This window comes from Rhinolophus ferrumequinum, chromosome 9 (genome assembly GCF_004115265.2).
Source record: "Rhinolophus ferrumequinum isolate MPI-CBG mRhiFer1 chromosome 9, mRhiFer1_v1.p, whole genome shotgun sequence".
NCBI lineage: Eukaryota > Metazoa > Chordata > Mammalia > Chiroptera > Rhinolophidae > Rhinolophus > Rhinolophus ferrumequinum.
This window is the reverse complement of record NC_046292.1, coordinates 86,496,120-86,502,015: the sequence shown is the minus strand read 5'-3', so window position 1 is coordinate 86,502,015 and position 5,896 is coordinate 86,496,120. Positions and strand designations below refer to the sequence as shown.

Sequence of the window (5,896 nt, the reverse complement as noted above, 5' to 3'; positions counted from 1 at the left end):
GGCCATTTGAAATTGATTTAACCTCCGCCCCTCCCAGAAGATGGTGGGGGTACTGAGAGTTCCAACTCTCTAATCACATGTTTGGTTTTCCTGGCAACCAGCCCCCGTTCTTAGGTGCTTCCAAAAGTCACTTAATTCACATAACAAAAGATAACTTTAGGACCAGCATGATGGCTCAGTTGGTTAGAGCGGGAGCTCTGAACAACAGGGTTGCTGGTTTGATTCCCACATAGGCCAGTGAGCTGCACCCTCCACAACTAGACTGAAGACAACGAGCTGCTGCTGAGCTTCCGGAGGGGCGGATGGATGGCTCAGTTGGGCAGAGCACGAGCTCTCAACAACAAGGTTGCTGGTTCAATTCCCACATGGGATTATGGGCTGTACCCCCTGCAACTAAAGATTGAAAAATGGCAACTGGACTTGGAGCTGAGCTGCGCCCTCCACAACTAGACTGAAGACAACAAGCTGCCACTGAGCTTCCAGAGGGGCGGCCGTATGACTCAGTTGGTTAGAGCACAAGCTCTCAACAACAGGGTTGGTTGCCAGTTGAATTCCCCCATGGGATGGTGGGCTGCGCCCCCTGCAACTACAGATTGAAAATGGCCACTGGACTTGGAGCTGAGCTGCGCCCTCCACAGCTAGATTGAAGGACAACGACTTGGAGCTGATGGGCCCTGGAGAAACACACTGTTCCCCAATATGCCCCAATAAAATTAAAAAAAAAAAAAAGGTATGAGTAAAACTTGGAAAAAAAAAGACAACTTTCTCACTCTTAACTCTTAGGAAATACCAAGTGTTTGGGGAACTGTGAGCCAGAAACTGGGAAGAAGACCAAATATATATTTTTTATTATAAATCACAATGTCACCCTCTGAATGTATTCCTGTCCTGAGCTAGGCAGCCTCCTGGAGACATGGGCTCTGGGCTCAGCGCCCGGATAGAACCTGAGGAGTGAACAGCCCTTGACTAAACACTTCAGGGTTTGCAGGCAACCCAGTTCAGGCCAACATGTCTTTAGAATTGGAGAGTTTTGCTGTTTCGGTTAATATTCAGTTTCTGATTAGTCAGAATAGAGCCCCTCTGATTGGTCAGTGAATATGCTGATGGGGATGTAGTTGCACAGCTCTCACTGGATGTGGAAAGTCTCAGTCCTATTCGTTGAAATAGGGTTCCAGGAACTCCTTTATAAGGGCTGGCTCAGATGGCAGGAACACAGTGCGGTTTAGGATAGGCTTCTCCCTAAAGTGCAGCTTGCATGAGAAGTCTCTGCTTAGAAACGGCTGCTAGGCTCTGGTTTTGTTTGTTTGAAATTTGAGCCCAGTTAACCACCAGGAGCCCTTCACAGGGTTCACAATATTAATAAGTTGCTTTAGTTTAGAATAAAAATTTTTTCCTCCTGCAAATAAATCCCATATTTGTTTGTTTTACTTTTTATCAAATGTATGTACTTTATTTTGCCGTGTGTAATGTGCACTTTTTTGCCCAAATTTGTGAGGGAAAAATAAGGATGTGCATTATACACGGATAGTATTATATTATAATTCCATATCAATATAAATGTTTTAAATCCTTTTATTTATGTTTATGAAAGTGTAACTCTAGAAATCAATAAGGATATCCGTATGCAAAATAATACCCTGGAATACAATAACTGGTTTCATTGAATTTACGACAAAGAAGAGTTCTTGGCCTTCTATGATGCGTAAATATCATACATTTGTTACCGATACATAAAATTTCTTGTACCTCGAATCTGTTCTTGTGTTTTGTAATTATCTGTTACATAAAATTTCTTGTACCATAATATGTTTAAAAATAAATGCTAAGATTCCTTTATAATACAAAAAACAAGTACCTAAATGCAAACAAATAAAAATTTGAATTAAAAAATTAAAACGAAAGTTTTTTTCCCCTGAAAGTTTGGGCCAAAAAACATGGGTGCACATTATGCATGGCAAAACACAGTGTATATTTATTTTCAAAAGTCACTTAAATCATCAAGTTACAGAAAAAATAGTCCTAAATCACTTCCCGTTCTCCCTCCTCTCCAATTTCTCTTTCCCTCGTGTCAGCTATGTGCTTTTAGCTGATTCTTTTGGTGTTTACCTCTATATCTCTAATTAACTAGTCTTATATTGCTATTGCTTTATTTTTCAGTTTGAGGCATTCGTTATTTTCTTTCTTCCATGAACGATGAAGATTCAGTTGTTGTTCCTCCCTTGGCCCCCTCCCACACATTACTCTTCCTTTCATCTTCCCCCTCCCCCCGATACAGTCATATTTTACATCAGTTTCGGTATTCACTCTAGTGCGACTATCTACTGATCAGAGCAGAGCCTGAGCTGTTGTCTGTCTTTCCTGTCCAGCTATTAGTTTTTCCCAAATTAACAATTATCTTTTTAAAAAAGAATTGTTTACTTTTCTGTGTGGCTATAACTAATTTGATCCCAAACTCTGCTACTGGTCTAGATCCCTTTCTAGAATGTTCTTTTTCATCAAACATCCTATGGATTTCATCTTCATGAAAGCTCTCTGGGCTGGCTGCCCCTGGGCAGGTGCATGCTGGGGTCTCATGCTGTCATGGCTGTCATGCTGGGGTCTCCCTTCACCATCTTATGGGGTTCCCTTCACGTCTCTCCTACGTTGGATCACCAGTTCTTTGACTTATTTGTTTATTTATTTGTATCTCTTTGCCTTTTTGCTCTGGAAGATTTCCAATTTTACTGTGAACTTTCAATTTCTGATATAGTTTTAATTTCTAATAGCACCTCTTCTATTCTCTGAATGCAACTTTTTGATAGCCTCCCACTCCCTCCCACAAATAGGCACTCTTCTCTGTATATCACTTAACATTGTTTTTAAAACATGCTGCCTCGAAGCGCAGCCATGGCTCATGATCCCAAGAAGCATCTGAAGCATGTAATGGATCCAAAACATTGGATAAACGGACTCATGTGTTTGCTCCTCATCCGTCTACTGGTCCTCACAAGCTGAGGGAATGTCTCCCTCTCATCGTCTCCCAGACTGAATATGCCCTAACAGGAGATGAAGTCAAGAAGGTTTGCATGCAGGCATTTATTAAGATTGACGGCAAGGTCTGAACTGATGTGACCTCCCCCGCTGGTTTGATGGATGTCATCAGCATCGGCAAGACCAGAGAGAACTTCTCTCTGATCTATGGCACCAAGGGTCGCTTTGCTGTTGATCATATTACACCTGAGGAGGCCATGTACAAGTTGTACAAAGTGAGAAATACTTTTGTGGGCACAAAAGGAATCCCGCATCTCATGACCCATGATGCTTGCACCCTCTGCTACTCTGACCCCTCATCAAGGTGAACGACACCATTCAGATTGATTTGGAGACCAGCAAAATTACTATTTCTTCAAGTTTGACACTGATAACCTGTGCATGGTGACCGGCGGTGCTAACCTAGGAGGAATTGATGTGATCACCACAAAGAGGGACACCCTGGTTCTTTTGATATGGTGCATGTGAAAGATGCCAATGGCAACAGCTTTGCAACCCTGCTGTCCAACATTTTAGCTATTGGTAAAGGCAACAAATCTTGCATTTATCTTCCCCGTGGGAAGTGTATCCGCCTCACCACTGCGGAAGAAAGAGACAAGAGACAGGCAGTTAGAGCAGTGGGTGATCTAGGTGACATTACTGGAAGGGTCTTCATCCCTAATTAAAGATAATATAGCATGAAAAATAAAATGGTGTCTTGACCCCGTTTTGAGGCCCTGGCTGGAGGCTGGACAGCTCCTCTTAATGCTAATGGGGGTTCTGGAAGTTATCTTCTCCCTACAGCGTCCTATTTCCTCCAAGTTGTTTCCCTCTTTCTTTGTTTTGGTCTCTTTCACGTTAGAGTCTCTACTTAAATGTCTGTTAACCCTGCTCCTAATTAAGAATTGGAATTAAGCCCCTGATTGGGACCTCTGAGAACAGATAGGTCGTGCTGACCGAGAGCAACACTTTAGAGTGATCTGCAAGGACCCTTTGACGAGGAACTGCTAGATCCATATCTTTAGTTCTTTCTTTGGGGCTGGCCGGGTTAGGTATACACACACACACATATACACACATACACAGGATAGTGCAGCACCCTGCTTGGAGTGAGAGCCTGGCTGCCAACATCTGGAAGCCTAGTATAGCGGGAAACTTTAACTGCCTCATTCCTCAGAGTGTAAACATCCACACCATCTTCCTCCTTCGGTAGAATCTCCTCACCCCTAACTGTGCCTGGCATCCCGCAGTCCAGAGAACTTCTTTCCCCTCCTCTGAGAATAGATCTCCCACCTTCTGCTGTGGTGGGGGATGGGCAGTCCTGGAGTCGGGGAGGGGATGCATGGATTTACTGCTTCTTAAACAGCTTTTACCTTAGTCTCCCTAGGATGAAAGGCACACTTCCTTTACCCATGTTTCCTGAGTCTTCTAAGGATTCTGAGCTGTAAATCAAGCTGTTCTCAGCTTTCCCCATTTGTTTAGCATTCAGCTTTCTCAGGTCACCTCAATCATTTCCCACTGGTCCATCTGTTTTCCAGCTTTCAAAGTTTCATTTGTTTTCTCTCTCATTTTCCATGCCCCCCTGTGGGTTTTATTTGTTTTGTTTTTAGCATTTCAGAAGGGAGTGAAATGTGATGTGTGTGCTTATCGTGTATATTTACCCAGAACTACATCGCGTTTGTAACAATTGCTTGTTGTATTTAAGGCTATAAGAATATTGCAGAAATGGCCTAGAAATCTTTTATTTCATTGGTATAAGCCCTGAAGGGAACCCCAAAACTTTGCCATTCTGAAGCTGCCTTTTGGGATATTGATTTTAAGCTATTTATTAAGAAACAGAGGACTCAAAGAACATTTGAACCTCTCCCCTTTCCTACCCAAGAGATTCAGACAGAGAATCCTGCTTTAAGAAGGGAGCCTTGGCTTAATCACCTTAAGAAATCTTCATCCTAGATTAGTCAGGAAGACTCCAACTCTGTTAGCTAGACACCCTCTGTGTCCCATTGTTTCTGAGATGCCCAGCAAGAATTTGCCTGCCATGTATGTTCCATTCTTCCTCAACTGCCTGTAAATTGCCATTCTTACTTCTGAGATCTACGACCCCATCCCCCACGCCTTTTTCTCCTGTGTCCAAAATGTCACGCATACTCAATGTTGCCTCACTGTCTTTGGAATTTTCATGCTTATGTGAATTCCCCAGGGGCATGTATTAAAGTTTTGATTTTATCTTGTTAATCTGTTAATTCGATTATTAGCCCAGCTAGTAAAATTTAGAAGTTGGGAGGAAAATTGTTAATTTTTTTTTTAGCCCCCATAGCCTCTAAGAGAAAAGGAAATTTAAAAAGTCTCTATTTAGATGAATGCCTAATTCTTTCATCTCCATATCCTGTTAAGAATCTTTCAAGCAGGCCAAGGAAAGTAGAGGAGAAGGTAGTTTTGAATCATCAATTGAGAGCTTTTTCTGGTCTCTTTAATTGACAGAGCTTTAAAGATCATATGTAGCTTCCCTTACAACAATGAAAAGAAGAACCACAAGAAGACAGGGTTACTGGGTGGGCAGGGGGACCAGTAGAATTTTATCACTGACATTGTTTAGAATTGCCAGCACATGGTGATAACAAAAGACAGAGGGTTTTAATTGGTTTGTTTAAAATCTTTATAGCCAAAACCACCCCTTATTGCCTGCACCCAAGCTGATGCCTCCTTCCCCTTAACACACTACTGCCTGATGGTTTTAGCTGAGGATGCTGGGAAAAAAGTCTTGTAGAGTGAGGTGGAGATTTTAGACTTCAGGCAGAAAATGGAAAGTTTCTGGGGTTTCAGAAATTTTAAAACTTTAGAAAATTGTAAAAACTGTTTGTAGCTCTGCATATTATTTCATCTCTAT

General features: G+C 42.1%; 1 pseudogene; it reads left to right on the top strand.

Annotated features, from left to right (window-relative positions):
* Nucleotides 1-2,886: 2,886 nt before the first annotated feature.
* LOC117027126 (40S ribosomal protein S4-like) lies at nucleotides 2,887-3,695 on the top strand (annotated as a pseudogene).
* Nucleotides 3,696-5,896: the final 2,201 nt, after the last annotated feature.